The 27,569-nt window shown below is 46.6% G+C and overlaps 1 protein-coding gene across 6 annotated transcripts in view; it reads right to left on the bottom strand.

Annotated features, from left to right (window-relative positions):
- ELFN2 (extracellular leucine rich repeat and fibronectin type III domain containing 2) overlaps window positions 1-27,569 on the bottom strand; it is a 164,216-nt gene that overhangs the window by 79,754 nt on the left and 56,893 nt on the right. For 3 of the 6 annotated variants that reach the window (XM_077339585.1, XM_077339584.1, XM_077339586.1), the window contains one exon: window positions 24,378-24,557. The exons of 1 other annotated variant lie outside the window; for it this stretch is intronic. The gene's annotated coding sequence lies outside the window, so the exon portion shown is untranslated. Of the gene's footprint in view, window positions 1-20,114; window positions 20,238-24,377; window positions 24,558-27,569 lie in introns of all 6 variants that reach the window. 2 more of the 6 variants (XM_077339587.1, XM_077339588.1) reach the window with 2 other exon arrangements.

The raw sequence follows: 27,569 nt of genomic DNA, 5'->3' as shown, positions 1-27,569 counted from the left end.
TAAGTAGACCCAATTGCTCTCAGTCCTGCTCTCAGTCACAGATTAGTCACTGGGATCCCAGTCCTATGAATAACATCACAGAGCACAGGAGTAAAACAAAACAAAACTATTCACACATTAGGCATGTAGAAAACTAGAGCCAACGAAAGCCACCACACTTTAAGCACAAAATCAGGGTGGGATTCCTGCTGCCCCCAAAAGTCACACCATGTGGCTGGGATTGGAGATCCAGGACTGAAGACCCACATTTCATTACTTCTCTAACTAATCCACATTTTAAAATATGCTAACTATTCCAGCAGTTGCCTTCCCATCTGGTCATTACATAACTTCAATGTACCTGAATTGGCTTATTTTCCTCTTCCCGCCGTGTTGTTTCTACTAGATGGAAAGCCGTTCTGTCGGGGACTTTGTTATTTTACTGCATGGTGCTCCTTGGAATTAAAAGTGCTTAGCAAATCATCACGGTCATCATGACTAGACAGAACCTCACTCCAAACATTTGAGCATTTGTTTTTTCCTCCCATCCGAGGCTTCTCTTCTATCTACCCCAACAATAATTGCCCTCCCACTCAAACGTCCTGCTGGCCTCCTTCAAATAGTTGACAGCAAAAAACCCATCGCCTATTTCTTATGCAAAGGTTTTCCTGAACCAGTGTTGTGATGCCACATTCCTTGTATCAAGGTGACAATGATGCTGTAAAAATAACTACAAAGCAACTCCATTAACGGAGAACTAAAGCACAACACAACTCGCAAGTCAGAGTCCCAGATCTAACTTGTCAACTGTCGCTCGGATCCCCAAGATTATATTTTTCTAAAAACTGCATTAGCTAATACCATCATTGGACCAATAAAATCTTTATCTCTGTTGCCAGCTCACTCTCTCTCTCTCACACACACACACACACACATCTCGACTGCCTTCCTTATGGAGCACCTTTCTCTAGCTTGCTCTGGTTCCTTCGGCTACAGGCTGTCATCCTTCAATTTGTCATTTTCCTTTTATTTATTCTGAAAATGTATATGCCGCCTCTCCATAGAGACACTCAGCAGCTTATAATTTAAACAATGAAACAAAACCATTAAAAAAAAAACAAGCCAAACCATGAAATCTCAAGCCAGAGTATTATAAACAGCATAGCATATGCATCAGGCAGCCTAAAATGATACAGAAAGGCATTGAAGCAGACCATAACACAGCCTGGTGTAATGATTAAGAGAGGCAACCTGAGATCTGGGTTTGATTCCCCACTCCTCCACGTGCAGCCAGCCGGGTGACCTAGGTCTAGTCACAGTCCTGTTAGAGCTGTTCTCACAGAGCAGGTCCTCTGCTCCACCTACCTCACAGGGTGACTGTTATGGGAAGAGGAAGGGAAGGTGATAGTAAGCCACTTTGAGACTCCTTCAGGCGATTGTAAGCCACTTTGGCCCATTATGCATGGAGTGGAAGGTCCAAATTCGGGGTGGAATGGCGGTGGCTAAAATCACCAATTATGCACGCTGCAGGCGGCAACCAGGCGCAGAGTCAACATATGCCACCGAAAAAGCCTTGTTAGCGAGATGCGGAAGAAAGTGGAGCTTCCTGGGACCAGGGTGCAACCAGAAGCGGCTCCACAGTAGCCGCGTACTCTGGGTTTTACCGCCGTTGCATTCCGTCCCATGCGTAAGCAGTTTGCTTCGCTTCTTCCTCCTCCACGTTCTTCATGCCGCCGTTTCAACAGCCATGCATAATAAGCCTATGAGACTCCTTCAGGCAGTGAAAAGTGGGGTGTAAAAACCCACTCTTCTTCTAAAAGAGATTTTGGCAAGCACCTTAGTTAAAAGCCTGGGTGAAAGTTATGCATCCATCATATGAACCTTTCTGTGGTGCTCAGAACAGTATTTTAATCTTTTAATTTTAATTTTTGTAATAACCGGGGAAGTAGATAAGGATGAAAACTGCACCATAACTGAACAAGGAGCATTAGAACCTTGGGGGGAGGGGGGAGAACAGAAGAACTTCCCAAGTATGGTGGAAGTACCTGCATGAACGAGCCCACGGTTGCTGTCTTGAATACAAAGAATGCAGAGAATCCAGTGACTTCAACTCTTCCCCTCTTCGCTCTAGGATTCCCTTATCCAAACACAGCACTTCTCCACGCTAGATTTCCTTCCTGTATGGCTGCAGCCAATTTAGACCCATTGGCATACCCATAAAGTACAGATTTATTGCCCCAACAAGCATCACTTTGCATTTATCTATCCTGACTCCTGAAAAGGACCCTTTTGGAGCTCCTCACAGTCTGCCTGGGATTTGACCATCCTGACGGTCATTGTTTATGTCACCTGCTAATGCAACTAGATAACGTTCACTCTGGATCTTTAGTCAATTAGTTAAATAGCACCAACCCCAGCCATCTCAACGCCAAAGAAAACCACAGCTTACTTCCTGGTGCGTGAATAACATCTATGGATTTCTTTTTCCTTTTTGTATGGTAGTTGCTCACCCATAAGAGGACCTGTCCCTTTACCCGACAGCCGCTTGTCATTTCCATCCTTCTCATCCCAGGGAGCAAAAAAAAATCCCCAACCAGGAAGTGCAAGACGGAGTACCTCCTCCACCAACTGTTGGGGTTTAGCTGCTGCTGCTGCTGCTGCTGTCCTGGCATAAAGGCAGCTCTGCCTCTGGTGCAGATCCTGCAGCAACCGGAATGGAAAGTTTTTATTTGAAGAGCCCTCGAACCCATTCGCCTTGAAGCAATTGGAGCTTTCGACAAGGGACTTTGTAAAAAATAAAAAATCCTATCAAGCCAAAATCGATACATCTGGCACGAAATCTATATTCTATGAAGTGCCAGACACTGCTGGTCCAGAATACCAATAAACTATTTGAAGCTATCCAGATGCAGATGCACCCCCCCATCATCATCACTACAAGTCCACCTTTCAGCAACTACACATGGTAAAGGTAAAGGTAAAGGTATCCCCTGTGCAAGCACCGAGTCATGTCTGATCCTTGGGGTGACGCCCTCCAGCGTTTTCGTGGCAGACTCAATACGGGGTGGTTTGCCAGTGCCTTCCCCAGTCATGACCGTTTACCCCCCAGCAAGCAAGCTGGGTACTCATTTCACCGACCTCGGAAGGATGGAAGGCTGAGTCAACCTTGAGCCAGCTGCTGGGATCGAACTCCCAGCCTCATGGGCAGAGCTTCAGACTGCATATCTGCTGCCTTACCACTCTGCGCCACAAGAGGCTCTTCTTACACATGAATTACACATGAAGCAGTCTCATACAGGGTCAGTCACTTGGTCCATCAAGGTCTACTCTGACCAGCAATGGCTCTCCAGGGTCTCAGACCAAGATCTGTCACATCACCTGTCCTCTGATCTTTTCAATTAGTGAAACTGTAGACTGAACCTGGGACCACTTGTGTTGGAATATTCAAGATCTGCAGTGTACATGATTGAACAGAATATAAAGAATATCCCACAGTGGAGATATGTATTTAGCATAGTTACATTAGGAACTTCCTGATGTTTTTCAAATAATCCCCTCTGTGTCCTGATTGGCTTATTGGGGGCTTCCTGCTCCTTTGAACACACTTCCTCCCGGATTACCTCTAGGGAGCCAGCATGATGTAGCAATTAAGGCTGGTGGCTTGTAACCTGGCGAGCTGGGTTTGATTCCCTGTTCCTCCACATGCAGCCAGCTTGTCACAGCCCTGATAGTGCTGTTCTGACCAAGCAGTTCTGTCAGAGCTCTACCTCACAGGCTTATGGAGAGAGGAAGGAAAGGCAATTGTAAGCCCTTTGAGACTCCTTTGGGCAGTGAAAACTGGGGCATAAAAACCAACTTTTCTTCTCCTAGAACAGAACAGGCAGAATGAACAGAGCAGAACAGTTAGTTAAAACTGCTGGGTCTCTCTTTCCTTTCTATACAAAGTTGTTTCTTTTCTTAATAAAACTATTTCAATATTTTGAGCAGCCCGGCGCTTTACCCTCCTGCATATTTAAATTCTGCCATCAATTTGCACACTAAGCAAATGCTACCCCACTGACCCCTTTCCCTGCAGGACAGGCATTTCTCCTGTCGGTCTGTTTGGTAGTCGAAATTCCAGATTCACCCAGATATTCTAGATCAGGGGTAGTCAAACTGCGGCCCTCCAGATGTCCATGGACTACAATTCCCAGGAGCCCCTGCCAGCGGATGCTGGCAGGGGCTCCTGGGAATTGTAGTCCATGGACATCTGGAGGGCCGCAGTTTGACTACCCCTGTTCTAGATCCTGCCCCATTGTTATGCCTGTGCATCCACGATGCATAATGCCCAGCTTCTTCTTTTGTACTGATGGATCACGACTGCCCTTCTGTGAGCACATAATGAAGCAAGGGTTTTCAGAGGCTCTGCTCTGAGCACATAATCAATTATTATTATCACTCATTCAGTTTGGCCTATTATGAAGTATATTAATACAGCCCTGTGTATTAGCAAAAGTATCTGGAGGCAGAGAGGCTGGCAACATCTGTACAGGAAATATTGTGAAAAATCGACACACAGCCAGGAGTTGACAGTTCTCGCCAAGCAGCCGAAAGACGCCAGTCAGAATTTCATAGCAATGGTTAGGCCAAAACTCAGGCTTCATCGCACAGATTTATGAGGCTCCTGGTTTGTGGAGATTTCCCTTCCAGTGATAGCATGGACAGCAGAAGGAATGATTTTCTCCTCTGAGGCTGGAGACAGATTATAGTTTTTCCAGAGGGTGGAAGGCGCTATGATAGAGTCAGTTTGGTGTAGTGGTTAGGAGTGTGGATTTCTAATCTGGCACGCCGCATTCAATTCTGCACTCCCCCACATGCAGCCAGCTGGGTGACCTTGGGCTCGCCACAGCACTGATAAAGCTGTTCTGACCGACTTCACAGGGTGGGGAGAGGAAAGGGAAGGTGACCGTAAGCCACTTTGAGACTCCTTTGGGTAGAGAAAAGCAACATATAAGAACCAACTCTTCTTCTTCAGTAATATTAGGGCTCCCCCACATGCAGCCAGCTTGGCGACCTTGGGCTCGCTACAGTACTGTTCTGTGATATCAGGGCTCTCTCAGCCTCACCCATCTCACAGGGTGTCTGTTGTGGGGAGACGAAAGGGAAGGTGATTGTAAGCCGCTTTGAGCCTCCTTCAGGTAGAGAAAAGCAGCATATAAGAACCAACTCTTCTTCTTCTTCTTCTTCCTCTTCCTCTTCTTCTTCTTCTTCATAGATGTGTTGTTGCCTGTGGTGTACACACTCATTTCTTTTGTTCCATCATCACCTCTGGTCAGATTTTTGCAAAAACCTGCTCAACCTATTTGACCAAGCAACAGCAATTAATATACACACAAAGGCAGCAGTATTCTATACAGCTGCAAATCTACAGACAGATCTATGAAGATCAGGTCCACTGAAGGGTACTAGCCACAGTCTGCTGCTCAAAGGATGATGAGAGTAACTTAAGAGTCAATGTTTGCATATCCATGAAAAGTCAGGTCACGGGCTGAATTCTCTGCACCAAGCTATCCTGCAAGAAAGTCACCAGACCGTGCAATGGAAAATTAATACCATGCATACTAGTCTACATTTTTTTTAAATGGGCATGGCTGCTTTCACGTGCAATTTGTTCCTTCTTGGCTTTCAATCTGGAATGTGGTTTTCGGCAGCAACTGTATGGCATCATTCTCTCACCACCCACTGCCCAGGTTTCCCCCTTCCTTGCAGGCTCCCTGCCAAACCTGGCTTATTATGATCTCTCTGAACGAACACAATCCAAGTGTGCTGGATGGGAAGGTGCCAATGCCGCTGCATTTGTGTTGCCAGTCAATACAGAATGGGGAGTCATCACCATGTGGATACAGCCCACAATCCAGACGAGCTCATGTGGACATTCACATGGGCAGCAGGATATTTGGGACTGGCATTTTGTTAACGACACAGACGCACGCTTCTAGATGCACACACAAGTTGCTTTTTAAGTTTCCCAGAATATGAATGCATCTTCCATCGCAGCTTGTTCTGAATGCCTGCAATTAAAGGCCTTAAAAATTTTGAAAACTTGTAATTATTGAGGAATGTAATCTTGCATACTGTTTTTATCTGCCCCATTTCGGGTGATCAACATGATTTCAACAGCTTGGCTTCTTTACTGAGAGCTACTGGTGCTACACTGCTTAACATAGCAAAGTTAATTAATAACGAGCAATTACAACCGTTGTGGATGGCCACTTTGCTTAAATTTTATGTTTATGCATTTCTTATAAAAATGTTACGAACCATACCTCTCATACGTCAGGTCCTTTTAACCTGACTTTTAACAGCTTCCCTCCTGCCCCACTGTATTTATATATAGATAGATATAGATATTCTGCTGATAGAAGTTTCATTTCAAGCTTCAATATATCTGTTAGCCTTTCCCCAGAAATCAGGTTGAAACAAGGGAGCATTTTCTATTCCACTGCTCCATATATGAGACGTTTTGCGACAAAACAACAGAGAAATAAATAAAGTGTTGTGGTCTATTAGCCTTGAAAATGCCACAAGACTTCAGCCATCCCACTTGAACCAGCAGCTTAGGACTCAGAAGAATCCTTTCCTCTTCCCAAAAACCCTCCTGTGCAACTATGGCTACAAAATAGATTCTGCTGGGTAGCCATGTTGGTCTGAATCAGCAGAACAAAGTTTGAATCCAGTGGCACCGTTAAGACCAACACAGTTTTATTCAAGGCGTGAGCTTGTGTGCATGCATACTTCTTTGTTCTATGGCAGGGGTGGCCAAACCATGGCAATCCAGTTGTCTATAGACTATGATTCCCATGAGCCCCTGCCAGTACATGATGGCAGGGGATCATGGGAAGTAGTCCATGGACATCTGGAAAGCCACAGTTTGGCCACCCCTGTTCTGTGGCCACAAAAGATCATGCAAACTCTGCATGCCAAGGAAAGCATCATGGAGAGAGCACAGCTCTTTGGACGCACAATCTCTCCCTATACATTTCAAGTTATTTCTGGCCATTGCGTATACCTTAATTATCTTTTAGCTGCCCTGGGGGAGATGGCAAGGATACTTACCATGGGTCTCAATGGTACAAAAAAAATTTTTTTCAATGTAAAGTATCGATCTAGAATATTTGGAAAGGCTTTCTTGCAACCTGAGCACATGGGTGAGCCAGGCCCTACATCATGCAGAGAGAAAACTTAATGTCCCTTCACATTACCTTAGCAAAGGGGGTAGTGGGACACTCTCATGGAGCTGCCTTATATTGAATCAGGACCTTGGTCTATCAAGGACAGTATTGTTGGTTACTCAGAACAGCAGTGGCTGTCTAGGATCTCTCTAAAGGTCTTTCACACCACCTACTCCTTGGTCTTTTTAACTGAAGAAGTTGGGGATTGAACAGGAGCATTCTGCACGTGAAGCAGAGGCTCTGAGAGCCTGTTTGGTGTAGTGGTTAGGAGTGCGGACTTCTAATCTGGCATGCCAGGTTGAATTCTGCACTCCTCCACATGCAGCCAGCTGGGTGACTTTGGGCTCGCCACGGCACTGATAAAGCTGTTCTGACCGAGCAGTGATATCAGGGCTCTCTCAGCCTCATCCACCCCATAGAGTGTTTGTTGTGGGGAGAGGAATGGGAAGGCAACTGTAAGCTGCTTTGAGCCTCCTTCGGGTAGGGAAAAGCGGCATATAAGAACCAACTCCTCCTTCTCCTTCTCCTTCTCCTTCTCCTTCTCCTTCTCCTTCTCCTTCTCCTTCTCCTTCTCCTTCTCCTTCTCCTTCTCCTTCCACTACCATCCACCATTGAAGACCTAAGAAGATGCTAACCCTATGCATATTAATATCAGTTTGGATGCAGACGTCAATTTGCACCACCCCTTCCTCCATTCCCCTGTGATTTCCCATGCCTCATTGATTCCCAAGCCCACCCCCCCCCCCACCCTGGGCCAGCCCTCAGCACCAGCTTTTTAGAGAGCACCAAAGTTTGCATCAGGAAAACCCCGGTCTACAACCAGCGCTCTGCTCACTGGACTTAACCCACTGCTGTCAGAATGGCCAACTTTGTGTACGGCACTTGAGAAACAAACACAGATGTACAGCACAGCACCCGGTGGAGCTTACAGCCTTTCCTACTTCACTCTGCATTTTGTCTGCATGGAACTTTTGCCATTTCATCAGAGACCACATTTCTTCACCTCTGTCCTCATCATTCCCTTCTTCTTCTAGGGATACGGCTGCACACACCCTTCCCCTCCCTTTCCCCGTGGCAGGAGGGGTTCTGCATGTCTCTCTCTTCACCATCCGCCCTTCCTTGACTCCTCAGAACTGCCATCCATGCCTCTCTCCCCCTCTTCTTTTCACTTCCTCTCCTCCATCTCATCGTCATGTCATTACCTCCCTTGTAAACTCTCTCCTTCATCTCTACAAAGAGGGCCATGTCTTTTGCTCGTCTACTTCAGCAAGAGCTCGGCAAATTTCCACTGGCAGGCGTGGGGGGGGAGGGGGGTGGAACGGTTTCAGTACCAAGCTTTGCTTTGTTCTCCTGGCATACAGGCTACATGATGGCTCTGTTTAAAAACAGCTAATAATCCCGCCCATTCCTTCCCGCTGAATCCTCACTCTGTTTCCAGAATGGAAAGCCACAAGCTCCCTTTCTATCTGCAAACAAACAGTGTCTTGAGAGAGAACAATTGCCTCAGCTCTGGCAGGCAGGAGATTTACTATTCGCAATTGTTCTCCTGCCATTCACGTTATTTACAAGCCCTGCTCCATCACCTCCACCCCATCCCACGGCATGATGCCGCCCAATTTTGAAGCAAATCCATCGACAGCTGAAATAACTAATCATGCAAGGGGGCAAAAAGCGCTTCACGTGGACGAGGGTCTAACAGAGCTGTGGCTGGGTGTTCTGTGCGATTCTGCAAGAGTATGGCAAAGGAACAGAATTGGGCATTTGGGCAGGGAAGTTAGCATCCAGAGAAGTGTCAGTTTGAACAAGCAAGTTTCTAGCCCTTACTGATGAGGGAGATGATTAAACGCAAGGACTAAACAGGGAAGGGGGTTAGCCATCAAAGGGTGAGGTTTCAGTGCCTTATTGCTCCTCGCTCTTTCTCATGACTAATAGGAGAATGCATCTATGAAAATTAAGCGTCCTTGTATAAGTTTGCTTAATTTGCATAACGCATATATGGCAGAGCATTCAGCTTTACCTTTCACAAGATCTTGAAACTGTTTTGTGCTTAAGGGCAGAGTCCATAGCGTGATATTTAGCACATGAGTATCTATCTAATGTATGGATTGTACCCTGCTGTCCCCTACCTAAGATCCTCTTCCCTTCCTGCATTTTGTCTATGTAACAAGAAGGCGAGGCTGAGCAAGGGTGACTAGCCCAAGGTCACCCAGCTGGCTGCATGTGGGGGAGTGGGGAATCAAACCTAGCACGCCAGAGTAGAAGTCCACACTCCTAACCACTACACCAAGCTGGCTCTCCTACCAAGCTAAAGAGGATGAAGTTCAAGTCCCCACATGGCCATGAAGCTTACAGGGTGGCCTGGAGCAAGTAACCACATCACAATCGGATGCTGTATGTGGTTGCAACAGGAACTCTTCAGTTTAGTGACGCATTTAATACCCAAATCAAGCATGTGCTTTACTTATACATATAATTATTCTGCTTTTTGAAGTCAAGGAAAGAGCAAGGGATTATATGGCTCCTATGCCCCCAACCTCTTGACCACTAAAAGACCAGTCTAATCTCATGCCCGATCTTCCAGCTATGCGATTGTGCTATTGGGAGGGGGGAGCATTAACCATCTTGCTCTGAGCTCTTGGTGAGGGAGGGGAACGGTAGATATCAATGTGATGAAAAAATGCACGCAATGAAAATTCAGAGGTTGTTATTCTAGGTTTTTGCAGCAGCCTCAATGGCTATCCAAGCAAAAAATACCAGTGTGGAAATGAATTCTAAGAGCACACTGATTGGTAAAGGGAAAGCACCACTGTATCAGGTACCCGAGGGGGGGGGAGGGGGTAGGCAGCTGCAGGGAAGAGAGGCTCTTGCCATACCGGAAAGGGTAGCAGACATTATATGGTGAAGGGTGCTCTTTCTCCTGTGAAGAGGATAACAGCTTTATAAGTTTTTGCAAGAGAAGCAAAAGGGGAGAGCAGAAAGAAACGGTTTTTGGGAGGGGGATATAAGGAAGGGAAGCACAGACAACGAGGGAAAAAGGCAGAGCAAATAAGGCTGTGAGTAGGAGGGGTACGTGGGGGTTTGAGGGGGGGAAGCAAACAAGCTGGAAGGAATTGTAAAGAAGTGAGAAAATAATTGCTACCCATTGTTATCCGTTAAAATATTCCACTGATTTAATTCATCTCAGGAAGGTTGGGGCCCAGCATTTTCCATGCCATTGGTGGAGACTCCAAAAGCAAAATCCCTCATTGCCTTCTGCTGATCTTTCCAAGAAACAAACTGCTCCCTGGCTAAAGAGGAGGTGGCCAGAGTTTTTCAAGCACCTCTCAGGTTTGGCTAAAGCACCATCCTGCATCACAGAAAGGGCTGCTGAGGCTCAGCGACAGAGCGCATGCGGGAGGTCCCCAGTTTTAATCCCTGCCGATTCCACTTGCAGGAGCTCAAGCAGCTGGAGATGTGAAATAATTTCCTTTTTTTTTTTAAGTGTGCTGTCCTACTTAATTGGAGATGCCTTTGCTGTAGAAGAAAAGGTTTTCAGGAGAATAATCTGATCGACAGCATGTTCCAGCTCTGAAAAAACACTCTGCATAGTTCCAGCCAGCTGCCAGTTGTGTCCCTCTGTTTGTGTGCGTGGGCCTGGGTGTGCATTTGCCCCTTCCGGCTGGCTGCATCCCCCACCAAGTCTCGGCAATCAACTGTCTCTTCAAGTGGTGCGCTCTGCCTGTGCGCACTTTAATTCTCACGTGTCGTTTCTGTGTCAGAATCTCGAGCCTGGCTAAACCCTCACGTCGCTTTTAAACACTAGAGCAGTCTCTCCACTTGTATCTAAAAGCTACCAAAGAGCCTGCTCCCTGTTTGATTCCAATCTCAAAGCCACATAAGCATTTTAATTTTTCCGGAACCTGAAAGCTTCATGAAAGCGTGCATCTGACACAGCGGGCTCTGGCCCATGAAAGCTCACGCCACAATAAATGCATTAAGTCTTTTAGGTGCCACGAGGCCTTTGATGTTATTCGCTGCTGTGGGCCAGCATGGCTCCTCCTCTGGAATTGGCCATCAAAAGACGGATTCCTACGTAGTTTTAAGCAACAATAAGGAGGAGTTAAGGGCCTCACGTAGCTCAGAGACAATAGGGAAGTCAACAGTTGCAATCAATTGTGACTGTACTTAGCAGCAGTCGTTTTTTGTCATACAATCGGTGGCTGGTTTTTATCAGAAAAGATACGTGGAAAACCACAAGTGGCTTGTAGGCCATGTGCATGAGCTCTTCTCCAGAACCTTCTCCTAGCTCCCTTGTGATAGACTTTCTAGGAACCACCGAAAACGTATTTATCCTGGAAGACTTTGAAGGAAAAGGTCGCATTTTACACCTGCATTTTACATCTTCCACATTACTGTTTTGTTGTTGGGGTCGTTGATGGTTATGGTGACCGCGGTGGTTCTTAACTTTGGTCTGTTTTGATTATTTTAATGGTTTGCTAGGATTTGGGGGATTTAGGTATTTATGGTGATTTGATGATTTGATTGGACTTGTGAATTGTCTTCAGGAGGGATCATGTGCAGGAAAAGCCTATCATCTGACAAAATAATAAATATGCAGGCATGTTTGTGTGTGAGGCTGCTTGCCTACCTCCCAATCAGCTTATTACATACAAGGGATGCTTGCATGGACATAGCACCCACTATGAGTATTGGTACAGACACAGCCTAAGAGAGGCATAACTAATCTTCCTTATTATATGTAGCTTAACCCATGCCCTGCAGAGTTACCCCCTGGCTGCCTGTAACTCTTGGGTTTGTCAGCCCTGCAGACAAACTCTCTTTTTGGTGGTCTGGTATAAGTCCACTTCATTTGACCCTCTTGCAGTTATGGCAGTTGTTGTTTCCAGCCAGGGTTGCCAACAGGCCTGGAGAAGCATGTCCTGCCTCTTTAATAGAGACTTAATGGGCAGTTGAATCTTTTGATAGCATGGAGGCAAATACCCTGGTCATTAAATAACTCCCAATTAAGCCTCGATGAAAGGGTGAGGGCATCCTTCCCCAGGACTACTGGGACCCCTACTTCCAGCAAAGTAACAACTAGCCAGCTGTACCTTGTAATGTCCCCACAGTCAAAATCCATCACCCTGTGTCTGTGCGCACTCTGTCGCCCATGTGTGTTTGGGCTGGCTGGAGTCTTTCTGTTGCTGTCATCCTCCTATGCCCTCCTCCCATCTCTTTTTCATAATTCTCTGGCAGAGCTCGAGCATTCTCAGTAGCAACTGCACCTGCTCCTTTTGTATTCTATTTTATTCCTCATCATAAAGACAATCGGGGCTGTAATTTGAGCAACCAAACAACCTATAATCAAGAAAAACAACAACCCAAACCATCACAAATCTTGTCTTTAGAACAAGGAGGAATGGACACAGATGAATATCCTCATATCAGATTTCTAGTTTGCGATTGTATCCATTCTAACTTGGAAGTAAGACCCATAGTGGAACTTACTTCTGAGTAATCATATCTGGGGAGGGGAAAATCTCTTTGTATCATATTTTTCAGCTGAGATCCAGTGTAGTGTACTAATTAAGCCTCGAACTGGGAGAGCTGGGTATGATTCCCCACTCCTCCACATGAAGCCTGTTGGGTAACCGTGGGCCAGCCACAGTTCTCCCAGAGCTCTCTCAGCCCCACTTACCTCACAAGGTGCTTGTTGTGAGGAGAGGAAGGGAATGTGATTGTAAGCTGCTTTGAGACCCTTAAGGCAGAGACAAGCATGATAGGAACACCAACACTTCTTCTCTTCTGCAATGGAGAATCACAAGTCTCTCCAGTGGAAGAACAAAACACCAACAATGGGAATTAGATTTAATGACTTAGTGACAGCATACCAAAGTCCTCCTCACCAGATGTATTTGATGACCCACAGGGCTCATGCCAATAGTCACCCAATAAAAACCTATCTTCTATCGTCCTACCTTAAGAAAATTTGTCTTGGACAAACTGCATTAATGGATTTCCAGCAAACTTTCAGAGAAATCAGGAACCACCTCCTTCTAAAATATACATTTTGAAGGAAATCCATGCTGCCATTTAAAAATAGCAGGGCTTTATAACGTTCTACTGTATCTGAAGCAGCCCCAGTACTAAAAGACCTGTGACCATGAGTATAAATGAAATCTTGATTTAAAACACCAACTAGAAACTCTGATTTGAGGCATCAATTCACTTATCTTCTTCAATTGTTAGTTTGGCTTTTTAAACAACTCACCTTCAATGGCCGATAACACAGTTTATGCATTCTGACTTGGAACTAACCATACTTTTAGTAGATTAATGAATTATTTCCCCGTCCTTGGGATGTACAATGGGTACACAATAACACTATGTATGTATTTAAATAACTGCAAAAGCCTAGTATTTTTCAGATTCTATTCAATGCATTTTGGGTGTATCTATATGATGATAAAGGAAGAAACTCGTCTTGAATTGTCCAGAACTATTCAGTAGTGGGCCAAGGGAGAATGGGCCTATCTAGCTTTTTATGATGGAATGCTGAAGGCTCCCTGATAACAATAAATTGCAGATAATTAATGCTCACAAGCAGGCTTCCAAACCCATTGTGTATTTTTGGCTTTACCAATCTTTCCCATACAGAGGAACAGCCCTTTGCACCCCCATAAGATCAAATTCTAAATTCAATATGTAATTAATTATACCAGATGTTTCCTTCCTCCTCCACACCTTTCATATGTACAGAATGACAACCTCTAATTCCAGATTTTCACAGACTCTCCTGAACAGGCAAGTACACAACTTCTGCCAGTACAAGAACAGATGAAAAACACCAGTTCTTTAAAGTATGAACAATGATGTGCTAAGGAACATTTGTTTAAGAATTGGGTTTATGCAACTCCTATATGTGCAAAAACTGAACAGAGAAAGCCTGTGGACCAATTTTGTTCCATTCATGATGGTGTGGCCTTGTTTTTGTCAGTTAGCCCAACTTGAAGCTAGATTTTTAAACAAATAAGAGTCATGCAGCACCTCAAAGACTTAAGACCTTTTTATTGGTGCATAAAATGTAATGGATTAGGACTCCAGTTCATGACAATTCATGCTAAATTGAAAATATATTCAGCTATAGGTTGCCATCAAACTCTTGTTTGTTTTTGGTACAACAGACTACTATGGCCCCCCTTTAGAGTGACTTGAACGGTTACTCACATAATATTTGGAAGCCCTGCTTCAAGTTCCCCCCACCCCTTGAGACATGGTGGATGGTTATGCATCACAGGGCCTACTCAGGAGTGGCACCTGCATTATACTGGAGAACTAAATACCACCAGTTTCACCAAGTTCCAGTCCACTAAGATGCCTCAAAGCAAGCATCCTAGCAAATTGGAATATGTTTTCCCCCACAAACCAAGGTTCTAAATTTGGGTTCAACCCAAACTGGAAGACTCTAGTTCATTAGAGTTCGTCATGCCATCTGAGTGCAGTTGGTGTTATTTAATTAGCTATAGTTGGTGTTTATTTTGATGAAAGCTGCTTTATCAGTAGATTGACACAATAGGGCAAAATGATTTTTCATTCATTCACTGAAGATGGAGAAGTTAAAAAGATTCTAGATCACTGAAAGGAGTGGGAGAAGAGTGCAACAATTACCACATTTCTTGTAATGTCAACACCAGGGTTGCCAGATCCAGGCTGACAAATTCTTGGAGATTTGGGGGTGGAGCCTGAGCAGGATAGGGTTCAGGGAACAGCCTAAACCAGGATGTGATGCCAAATAGTCCACCCCTCCCAAAGCTGCCATTTTCTCCAGGGGAACTGGTCTCAGTTGCAATTCCAGGAGATCTCCAGGCCCCACCTGGAGGCTGGCAACCCTACTTAAGCACTTCTGCATGTTTCTTCTAGTGCCTCCAAACCTGTTCCCCTGAAAATGCTGATGAAGCAAAAGATGGCAGCACCACACCCTGGGAAACAATCTGTATCCTACAACTATTACCTGTCTCCAGCCATAGCGGTCACAATCTAGGAACCGAAGGACATTGGCCCGGGAGCTTCCACTTGCCAGTCCTCTGCCGATGACCATATCATCTGGGCTCTCAAAATGTGGCTGGTCCCCCCTCCTCCCTATGAGAAGGCACCGGCTGCACAGAAGGGATAGGCGACACTTGGAGAAAGGTACAGCTGGGCACACCATCTTTGGTGAGGCCCCTTTGTGCCGCACCACTGCCTTGGCGATCACTCACTCAGCTGGAAGGCTGGTGGGCGAATGAGCCAGGAGCGTCCTGAGGCTGCACGGAAGGAGACAGCCAGCTGCTGCCCACCCCTGCAAACAGAGAGCGATAGAAAGGGAGGGAGGGAGGGAGCGCGCAGGTGAGTGACCTGCAGCTGCTGTTGCTTCTCATCACTGCTTCTTGCCTGCTGAGCAGGTAGGCGGACAAACATGAGAATGGCGAAGGCAGTGTGAAGCCGCAGCCGGCTGTGCTGGGTGTCAGCAGCCCCTTCCAGGGGTTTGAAGTTTGGGCATCCGACCGGGGATGCTGACCCTGCACACTGGCCCCGCTGCAGAAGCACTTCCAAGGACACTCCACATCAGAGCGGGGATGTGCCCTTGGATATTTTTATTATGGTTGGCATTGAAAACAAAATCGCTTGCTAAAACTGAGGCCAATCGGTCAATTCCAAAAATCTTTGCGAATCTGTTGTTGTGATTCCTGGACTCTGCACTTTTGGCTGTTCACCGTTTGCTTGTTTACTTATGAAATGAAACATATTAGCTGGCTCTCCAAAGACTTGCTCGAGGCAGCTTACAATAAACACAATACCCTTGGAAAAAAACAACACACATTATCAATACAAAAATAAACCCAAACCACTAAAACACACACACTTTTAAAAAAAAACATGAGAAGTCAACCTGTCCACTCCAAACACTATAAACAACCCTCAGGCTAGAAGCAGACACTAAAACAGTTAAGAAAGATACTAAAACCCTTAGCTAAAGGCCTGGGTAAAAAGAAATTCTTCAGCCTGATGCCTAAAAGACAGGAAGGCAAACCTTGATGGGGAGGACATTCCAAAGCAAAGGACCATCACTGAAAATGCCTGTCTCTAGTTGCCACCCACCTCATCTCAGCCGGTGGGCAGATAGAGAGTATGGCTTGGGATGTAGATCTCGACTATCAAGCTCAAAGAGGCAATTGCATGAAATGGCAGTAGAAGGGCAAGTGAGACAGTGAAAGCTCATGGGATCATAGGTGAGTCAGCCAATAGAACCATGAGTAAGTCAGCAAATAATAAAACTGACAGGCACTTTATCCAGCCTGATGAGTTGATAGATGCCCCCACTGAAGTAGACTGCAGTGCTATATCTGTGCACAGCTTTCATGACCCTGTCTCAGAGAAGGATCTGAGCTCTATTTAAACTTGCAGCACAGCACCATTTCCCAATCATAAAAATATGTTACTCTCATTAAGACTGTGAGTTTACGGGTTACTCTTCTGTAGTTTGTTTTGCAGTTTGCAGTACTTTGCTGCTCTACTGAGCCGAGAGAGAGAGAGAGAGAGAGAGAGAGAGAGAGAGAACAAGCCATGTGGAGGAAGGCTAAGAGAGCGCTGTCATAAACCGAGTGAACTGGGACTCAAGGCTAGCAGCAGGGAGGCAAAATGTGACTGAGGCAGGACAGAGCAATAAACTAGGCCAAGCCTTACCTTCTCCGATTCTCAGGAGTGTAACCTTTTAGCCACATGCCTTCTGAACATGCTCTGGAAAACAACTCAAGGCTCAAGGATTGCAGGGAACTCAGGGAAAGGCCACCTCCCCACCCCACTTTGCATGCCCACAACCAAGATCCAACTTCCTCCTGCAAGTTTCCCCTGAAGACTGCAGACAGATAAGAAAGTGTGACATTACAAGAAGGGTTGAATACCCACCTTGCCATTCAAGAGAGAACAGAGCCCCCTCCCCCCAAAAAAACCTATGCATGAAGACACAGGATGGGAGTTCTGCCACTGAAGCATCTCTTCAAAGGCAGAATGAGCTCTTCAGAAGAGTCTTATTTAGGGTTGTCAGATTGAAACTCAAGAGATGAAGGCTCAAACCCCTGCTGAAGCAAAAGAAGAAGCCATGACTCGCCCCCCCCCATGGGATTGCAATAAAGCAAGCCTCCAGATGAAGGGCATGGATTGTGGCACCGGGTAGAGGAGAGCATAGAGGGGGGCAGGGACATTGTTGTCCATGGTGTTTCATCAGACTGGAGGGAGGTGAGTAGCGGGGTACCTCAGGCCTCAGTGCTCGGTCCGGTACTTTTTAACATATTTATTAATGATCTAGATGAGGGGGTGGAGGGACTACTCATCAAGTTTGCGGGTGACACCAAATTGGGAGGACTGGCAAATACTCCGAAAGATAGAGACAGAGTTCAACGAGATCTGAACACAATGGGAAAATGGGCAAATGAGAACAAGATGCAATTTAATAAAGATAAAGTGTAAAGTTCTGCATCTGGGTCAGAAAAATGAAAAGCATGCCTACTGGATGGGGGATACGCTTCTAGGTAACACTGTGTGTGAACGGGACCTTGGGGTACTTGTGGATTGTAAGCTAAACATGAGCAGGCAGTGTGATGCAGCGGTAAAAAAGGCAAATGCCATTTTGGGCTGTATTGACAGGGGCATCACATCAAAATTACAAGATGTCATAGTCCCATTGTATACGGCACTGGTCAGACCACACCTGGAGTACTGTGTGCAGTTCTGTAGGCCTCACTTCAAGAAGGACGTGGATAAAATTGAAAGAGTACAGAGGAGGGCGACAAAGATGATCTGGGGCCAAGGGACCAAGCCCTATGAAGATAGGTTGAGGGACTTGTGCCATGTTCAGCCTGGAGAAAAGGAAGTTGAGAGGGGACATGATAGCCCTCTTTAAGTATTTGAAAGGTTGTCACTTGGAGGAGGGCAGGATGCTGTTTCCATTGGCTGCAGAGGAGAGGACACACAGTAATGGGTTTAAACTACAAGTACAATGATATAGGCTAGATATCAGGAAAACAATTTTCACAGTCAGAGTAGTTCAGCAGTGGAATAGGCTGCTTAAGGAGGTGGTGAGCTCCCCCTCACTGGCAGTCTTCAAGCAAAGGTTGGATACACACTTTTCTTGGATGCTTTAGGATTCTTAGGGCTGATCCTGTATTGAGCAGGGGGTTGGACTAGATGGCCTGTGTTGTCCCTTCCAACTCTATGATTCTATGATTCTATGTGAGGAAGAAGCTGAGGCTGCTGACCTTGGTGGTCTCTAATTTGGAGAGCCAGGTTTGATTCCCCACTCCGCCTCCACATGTAGTCAGCTGGGTGACCTTGGGCTAGTCACAGTCCTGTTAGAGCCGTTCTCCCAGAGCAGTTCTCTCAGAACTCTTTCAGCCCCACCTACTGCACAGGACGTCTGTTGTGAAGAGAGGAAAGGAAGGTGAGGGTAAGCTGCTTTGAGACTCCTTTAGGCAGAGAAAAGAGGAGTATAAAAACAAACTCTTCTTCCTTGCTTCATTGTGAGAATGTCAATTGGATTATACAATTTCCGGGTTGCTATCTGGAAACTCAAGCCACAGCCACTGGCAACTAGATGAGGATCAGCACAGAACTGGCCACTGGGATGGTTTAGTCCAGTGTGATGGGTGAAACACCCCCCTCCCCTGTAAGGGAAGCATTCCTTTTAAAACAGACACGTGGAAACGAAGGGTCTCTTTGCCAGTTCCAAAGCAATGCCCCAGTCACTTAATCACAAGCCTGCAGTGTGATGGCCATTCTTTTCAATGTGTAACCTTTATTCAGCCTCTGACTGAAGGAGTGTCACATGGTCATTTATTCCAGGTGTCAAGTGCAAACTTTGTACCCCGGCCAAAGAGCACCCATGTGTACTTTTTAAGATTTAAGGATCCATCTGATCATTCTTGAAATGAGTAAATATGAAAGGATCACAATGAGACAAAATAGACTTGCATATGGAAACGCAATCAGGAACAGAATGACACACATCTCCTCTCCCATCCTATCTATTTTAAGATTAAAAGGTAAAATACGATTTCTGAGATTCTCATCAAAGAGCAGAGAGTCTCATGCAGCCCACATCGAGAGATTCGGAGGTGTTTTGGGTGCAGCGATCCTATATAGGCCCAGTAGTAAGAAATCCCCGTGACCAAGCCAAAATCTTCCAGTTTGCCATTTCTGATGAGTGAAGGATGAAGTGAGTGCTTCTTTGTGCTTGGGAGAAAATAGGTAGGTAGGTAGATGATAGATGAGACAGACAGACAGAGCGGCCGTTCTCAACTTTTTAACCCTGAAACATTCTTCAGGCTTTGAGAAACCCCAGAAGTGGTGCGATCATGCAGAATATGGTTGGGAAGCAGAGCTGTGGTCTACCTGGGGCCCATCCTGTTCCTATTCCCTCCAGATCTATCATTGGCCATTTTGGGAAAGGAGGCAGGTCAACATGACCATGTACGGTCATGTCACCCAATAAATGTTTAACAAATTTTAAAAATACATTAAAATAACTAATCCCTACCTATTCAGGAAACCCTTTCTGGGCCATCAAGAAATCCCCGGGTTTCACAAAACCCTGGTTGAGAAAGCCTGCCCTAGTGTGCATGTGTTGTACATTTAGAACATTTTTATTCCATCCTTTGTTCCACAGAAACAAGGAAGGGACAGCTGGGAATCAGTAGCCTAGACAGAAAAGGCAGGTAGCTCAGGTTGGCTTATTACTTCTCTGAAGCAAACCATCAAACCATTATCTCTTTGAAGCAAACCCCTCCATTTATGGAAGCCAGGTGAGGAGCAGAATTTTCAGCCAGTATGATACACACACACACATCATACTGCCTGGACCGCCAAGAGGTAAGTTGTGCACAATGGCATCTTGCAGGATGGGTACCTCACCTTGCTTGACTTGCAAAGATCTCTGGGAACCTCCAGGTAAAGAATGCCAGGCGGCAGGTGCTGGATAATGCTTTTCTCTGCCTGATGCTGAAGGACTGCTGGGTTAAGGCTGACACCACTGACCTAGAGAGGGAAGGCAGGAAGGGATGAGCCAGGGCTTGGCTCTTGTGCCCAAGGTCATGCTGATTGCACCTTTGGGGTCAGGAAGGAATTTCCCTCCAGGCCAGACTGGCCCGGGGAGCCTGAAGGTTCTCGTCTTCCTCTGGGCACAGAGCAGGGGTCACTGGAGGAGTGGAGGGCCTCTGGCACCGAATTTCCTAGGGGGTCCCTTCCAGCTCTATAGTTCTATATTTCTAGATGGACTTAGGGAGGCTGGAGATCTTTACATGTTACTTACATGCCAATCAAAGTTTAGTGACTGTACTGTGTGTTACTTATATCTGCCTACATGAAGAAAGGCCTGTTTACAAATATATCCTGAACTCAGAATGACACTGCCTGATTCAGTTGCCTGCGGGTGCTGCAGAGCCAAATGGGGACACGACCTTGCTTCAGGAAGTGCTCGCTGGTATCCATGAGCTGGGAGGGTTTCAAACATTTGCTATTCCTGAGCACGGCCAATGTGGCAGAGTGGTTAGACAGCTGCACTAGGTCCAGGGGGACCCAGGTTCAGATCCCCACTTAGCTCACTAGGTGACATTCTTTTAGCTTGGCTGACCCCGCAGGGCTGGTTTGAGGATAAAATGGAGCAGGAGGGAATCACATATACTGAACGAATTTTTTTTTAAAAATCTAGTAAGAATGCTCATAAAAGTCCACTGTAAGAAGATGAGTCATTGCTGATGCCTCCAGGAGCCAGCTGGTCACACACTCCAAGATGGAGTCTCGGGTTTCAACGGGAAAGCCGGAGACTAGCTGGCAGGTCCTGCATGCAATCCAACACTCTCCCGCTCCTCCCTTGATGCCAACACCTACAACTACACAAACACACACACACGGAGTGTAACACTGTCAGCTCCTGCCTCTCCTTGCCCCTTTCTCTTGCTACACTGGAGCCTACTCCAGGCAGATGATTGCAAATGTAGGTTTTCAAGCAACTGCAAGTGCCTGCCACAGGCCAAGCCAGGCCAGGGTGAATGCAGCATGTGGCACCACCCGCCACAGGCCAGCAAAAAATTTTGTCTGCTGGCGGCTAAGGCTGCCCTTAAGAACAATATTTTTTTTAGCTGAAGCAGGGATGCAGCTGCATGGAGGCAAGGGATCCACGGACAATGGTTGGAAAGGCCAAGCAAGAGGCCACCGGAGGCGTTCTGCTTGGGGGCAAAGCAGGTGTGGGCAAGACCCCAGGAGGGGGAAATTATGCTCGGCTAGCATTTACCAAGCAATTCTCTTCCAGCCACAGATCTCCTTCACACCGTGAAGGGGAAGGGTTTGAAGGATAAAAATAGAAATCCTGGCACCGCAGGGCTTCCTAAATGCCATAACCACAACAAAAAAGGACACACTCCACCGGCGCTGCATTTCAAATACTTTTCTGAGATCAGCAGTTTCCAGGTACTTGCCGTTCCTGCAGGAGCGTGGAGTGTGAGACTCATGAAGCAAAAGTTCTTGCATCAGAAGGGCCCTCTCTTGCATACCACCCAGGGTTGAACAGATCTTTGCAGAGACCTGCTCTGCAGACTCCACTGCAGCCTCCCAACCACCCAGCATGCCTATGTTGATGGCTGTGCAGTTACCCAGATAAGCCCTGGTCAAGGTGTTCTATGCAGCCAGTCTACTGAAAGTATCAAACAGGTGCTTCTCAGGGAACTTTCAACAAACATCCCAGCAGTGCTGGATAAGACATTTCTGGCACCAGCACCTTTAGAGGACAATATATATTAGGAACAGTTGATAGGAAAGCATCCAGTTCCAAAGTGATTCTCTTATGCAGAAGCATTTCAGGAGAAGTCTTGTGTAAAGCATTTTTGGGGGGCCAAAGGACACACGATGTGAATAAGTGCCCTAGTCTGAACTTAGCAAGGCATTGGGTTGGATCCAGACTCAGTTGGCCGTTCCTACCAATTCTCCCTTCCTGCTGCTGACCTCCTTCCTGCCATTATCAGGGCTCCTCTGTCCAATAGAAGAAACATAGAATCATAGAATCATAGAGTTGGAAGGGACCTCATGGGTCATCTAGTCAAACCCACTGCACTATGCTGTCAGGATTATAGAAACCCTGTCATAAATTAGCCCGAGTTTATTAGCCTAAGTTCTTCCATGACAGTTTAATTTCTTGGTGCCTGGGTGCTCCAGGTCCTGTAATCATGCTAACTAGCAGAAAGTGAAATGTATGTTATTGTACTCATTATCTCTGAATGTGTTCCAGTGGGGGCCTCTCGGCTGGGTCTGGTTTCGCTATCAAGAAGTGAAGACAGTCAAGGCCATGTGAAAGTAACACTGTTTTTAATTGCATGTGTCTCCTCTTGCTCTCTCCCCTCCCTTGGGAACTTTCAAGCTTTGGGCGGGAGAAATGTATTGATAAGTAGAAGCAAATCTGGCTGCAAACCAGATTTGACTTCACCAGTCTTGATGTATGAAGTGCTTCTCAATAAACCTTACTAATTCTAAGAAGGTAGTTGTGAGTTCTTGCAACGTCTGACATATGCAAGACACTCACATCCCTATTGCTCATCCACTGTAACCTGCCACCCCCTTGAGCCTTCACAGAATCAGCCTCTCCATCAGATGGCTATCTAGCCTCTGTCTAGCCTCTATCTAGCATGTGTTTTAAAATTTCCAAAGATTTTGTGGAGATCACCAGGCTGCAGTGGGAGGAGGGAGGTAAGAAAGTGCCTTCTTGCCACTGGAAAATTTTGCTTGGATCCAACTAGTGGTCCTGTGGATGGCTGTTGGGTCTCAGATGGAAGGGCTAGGGAAAGCCTCTTGAGACCCTGGAGGTCACAGCAGGCTAGAGAGACCAATGGCACAAGGCAGCATCTTATGGTTATGCAACCACTTCACCATGCAAGCCAAGTCCCCCAGTCATTGAAGGCATATTGACATTCTCCTGTGTTACCACCAACTTCTGGAAGCCTTTACCATAATGCTGTAAAATTCAGGCAGAGGTTTAAAAAAATCAAGAGGTGGGTGCTCGGCAAGGTAGTCCTACACCATGTGCTCAGATCCGACACAGATAACCCATCCTTAAGAAAACACTGGTCTTTTCTTCAGCAGCCCCTAAGCAGAGACCATGGTTTGCATTGCCCCAAGAACAACCTTGTCCTCTCTCACAGTGGATGAACTTGTGAGCACCCAAAACTGCTCAGGCGTTCTTAAACTTCTTCCTACTTCAATGCCAGCTAGAATAACAGGAAGATTCCTATCGTAATGGGAGGGGGGGGACATACTGCTATGACTACATCTCTGGCCTGCTTTTCTCCAAGCATAATGCATCCTTTAACGATTCCCAACTCCACATGACCTGGAAAGGTAAAGCACATCCTGCTAGTTAGGTGTGACGGTAACAGCTTGCGCCCTCCAGCCCAGCAGTTGTAAGTGGCTCTCGACTTCTCTTAGCGCACGACTTCTCCCATACTAAGTGGCACACTGGGAACAGAAAGCGTGGCCATAAAAGGAAGCCCTGCATCCCTAAACCCCAAGCCCAGTTTAAGAGGGTGTAAGGGGGGGAATGTGAGGAACAGAGCTCCCAGTACCAGACTATCCGAAGCATACGTTCCAGGTCCGACAAAGAGCACCTGTGAAAGCCGAAACGGGACAGCATCTCCTGCAAGGATGAGGCCTGCAAAGTAAGTGCGGCATGAAGGACGCCCTTTGTGGCCTGCTGCAGCTTCAGGACAGATACAGCATGGCTCTGGCAGGGCTGGGGTGCCGTCTATTTGTTTGTCCAATGTAAACATTACTGCTCCTTTGACAAAAAAAAAAAAGAAGGAGAGGAATGTGCACTCCGGGGGCGAGAAGTGCAAAAATGAAGGGAAGGCAAGAAAGAGGGGGAGAGAGAGAAAGAGGGGGGGGGGAATCTCTGGATCCCATAAAGCAAAACTGCAAAAGATTCCCTCCTATGAACTAATTTCCAAACAGCTTTGCCATGCTGAGCTGCTGAGGGAAGCCAGGAAGCAGCCACTTAAGGAGGCAGCTGGGGTCAAGCAAAGCACAAGTTCAGGGGACAGTCGGCGGAGCTGCTGGGCCTCCCCCCAACACACCTCTGCCCGGGGAATGGGAGAAGGGCAAGGGATCCCTGGCAAGCGGAGGAGGTTCCCTTACCTGGAGACGCTGTGCTTTGAACACCAAGCTAGGAAGAAGCCCGGCCAGGTAAATCCGTGTTCCCTCTGAGCTTTGGAAGAAAAGGAGATTTAATCACATTTAGGAACGGTCCGTGACTCGTCGATCCGGCTCTTGGATGGATCGAAGGTTCAATGGATTCGTTGCTAAGCTCTTCGCCTTCTGCAAGGAGAGAGGGGCGGGGGAGAGGGGGGAAGAAAAAGCTGGAGAGTTGGACGGTGGATTCACTTCTTTCTTAGGTTTCCAATGGCAACAGGATATGCCACAAATGAACAGTGAGCGCATGTATGTATGTGCGAGGAGGAGAGGGAGAGGAGCGCAGCTGCTGAGTCCACAGGCAGTGCGGGGTGTTACCTAGTGGGGCATGTCAGCGATCATAGAAAGAGACAAGCGCATAGAGATAGGAAAGGAGGCAGACGGACCACGGGAAGCAGCCACAATGCCCACTCTTCTCTGACAGCTCAACACCTGGTGAAGGGCACAGGGCAAGTGGGAAAATCTGAAGCACGTGCGAGCGTTGTTCTTCTACAAGGTTAACCCTGGGATGGTTTCTCTGCACTACATACATGAAGCTCATGAAAAGTCCTAGACGCAGGGCTGGCCAAACGGTGGCTCTCCAGATGTCCGTGGACTACAATTCCCATGAACCCCTGCCAACATGTGCTGGCAGGGGCTTGTGGGAGTTGTAGTCCAAGGACATCTGGAGAGCCACAGTTTGGCCACCTCCGCAAGATGCTCCCACCCTTCAACATGTTCCTGCCCAGCTTTAGGTGAATCGCTCCTGGCCTTTTCTTAGGCTGCAGCAGCAGCAGTGCAAATCAGCCAGTTGGCTTCTAGCAGAGGTTAGGCCCGTGTGCAGCCAAGCCACGCCATGTCTGCTGCAAAGAAGAGAGTCACCGGTGGAACTGCTGAGTCGGCTCCTGGGCCGTGTCAACGCTGGGTCGTTCTGTGCAACATCGCTCTCCCTTGGTTTGAAACGCGCAGCATCCTCTTAATCCATTCCACTTCCTGCCACATCAAACCTGTGGCTCTGGATGATAAAACAAGAACTGCTCAGGGCTCTTTTCTGACATGATCTTCAGCAGCATGTGAGCAACTGTAGCATGGCTCCCGTCCATAACAACTGGAAATGTCAAGTCCGCAGTCACGCGGGAGAAGCACCCAGCACGTCTCCTTTGGAAACCGGCACTACCCCTTCAAGAAATGGGAAGAGTCCTGGAAGGGGAAGAAGCCACAGGGTGGATGACCACGGCCACTCAGTCTTACCAAGCAGCGCAAGAAGGAGCTGCACTGCACTGGAGCCCAAGAATCCCTCATGATGCATGCAGCAACTGCCGCTTGACATTTCAGTTCAACGGGAGCAAAAATTGTGTGCACATAAATTCTTTGCTGGAGTCATAATCTAGAAAGCAGGGAGGGATATCAGCAAAGGCCACAGAGGTTCAGATGCCCTCATTTGTCCAGATTGCTCTCATATCTGGAACCCAGGATTCCAAACCCCGACTCACATATACATGCATATATACAGGGCTGCCAGCTCTGGATTTGGAAATACCTGGAGACTTTGGGGGTGGGAATGGGTGGGATTTCGGGTGGGGAGAGACCACAGTGGGGTATAATGCTGAGGAATCCCCCTTCCAAAGCAGCCATTTTCTCCCAGGGAAGTGATCTCTGTCACCTGGAGAGGAGCTGTAAATCCGGAGATCCCGTTTCCACTTGGGGATTAGCAAAGAATTGATGACTCCTCATGAAGAAGTCCATGAAAAAGCAAAGGTAATCAGGTAATCAGGCATTCAAGCCCATTTTCCCAATATCTCTTCAGCCATTACTCCTCTATATTCTCAGTTTGAAGAAGGCTTAATACAAATCAAATCATAAGATATCACATGGGCATCTGCTACAATGTTATGGGGTTGTATTAGGAAATAATATAGAGAGGATTAATCTCTGAAGAAATATTGGGAAAATGGGTTTGAATACCTAAGACCCCATTCTGGTTACTCTGCATATTGGAATAAACTTTTGAGAGACTTATTGAGCACATAAGAATTGATTTGTCAGCCTCCTGATTTCCTTTGCTTTTTCGTGGGCTCCCACCTGGGGATCGGCATCCCTACATATGCCACACACATAACTTCAAACAACTACTAACCATGAACAAACAATACAATAAATAGACCTGCACCATTTGCAAGTTTGTGATTCGTTTATTCTGGCTGTGGTTTGTGGTCCAATAACATGATCGGGTCTCCAGCCTGATTGTATTCCGACAGCATCATCATCTGAATCGCGGCATCATTAAATGTTGTGGTCAATGCAGTTGTTTTGCTACCGGGAGGCAGATTTCAGAAAGCAGACTTTTGCCAGGCAAAAAGCACACTTAGCCATTTGTGGTGTTCCCAGAAACGGATGCCCCATGAATGGTAAGGCTCTACAGGACTCTGCTTCATGTTCGGAGGGCCTCACTCAGAAGTTGCTAAAAGTTGTTTCTACTTGGCAATGCTCCATGCAGCGGCTGTTAATCCTTGAGAGTCGTTTTCCATGTGGTTCAACTTAACTGTGTCTCTGAGCAATTAGGGCCAACCATGTGGAAAGCAACTTCCAAACACCACTGCCGACCGCATGGACAGAGAATCCACTGTCAGCAGCTTCCTTGTAGGCGGCCAGATCTTTAACTGGCTCTTCTGTCACTTAAGAAGCTCACCATACTGTGACTGTAGAGTATTTAATGCATTTATCGCAGGCTACCCATTACCAGTCTAGCTTTGGATGAAGTTCATGGTTGGACCCAAGTAAATTTTTTTTGTTGTTGTTGCCACTCCAAGCTGTAAAAGTCTGAATGTGCCTCCCTCCTCCACTCTTTTCTTCATTCCTCTGCAAGACTGTTGTCCTGTCAGTTTATACATGTCATTTTCAGTCTATAGTACTACATGATGACCACATAGGCAAATCATGGCAGGCATGAGCAAAGCAGACCTCACTGTTCTGGCAACACAGATGGTGCTCCTACATCACCTGCTGTCCTCTCGAACGCAATACTTTTAATCTCAAAACACAATACTCTTCCTCTGCTTGCAAATCAAGCCCTGAGTAATCAAAGGATGAAATTGCATGAACGTGAGTCCTATATACGTGTCTTTCTGTATGAACATGTTTTCGATGCTTTGGGCTGAT

This window comes from Paroedura picta, chromosome 5 (genome assembly GCF_049243985.1).
Source record: "Paroedura picta isolate Pp20150507F chromosome 5, Ppicta_v3.0, whole genome shotgun sequence".
In the NCBI taxonomy this organism is placed as follows: Eukaryota; Metazoa; Chordata; class Lepidosauria; order Squamata; family Gekkonidae; genus Paroedura; species Paroedura picta.
The sequence above is the reverse complement of the archived record's forward strand: the minus strand, read 5'-3'. Positions and strand labels throughout refer to the sequence as shown.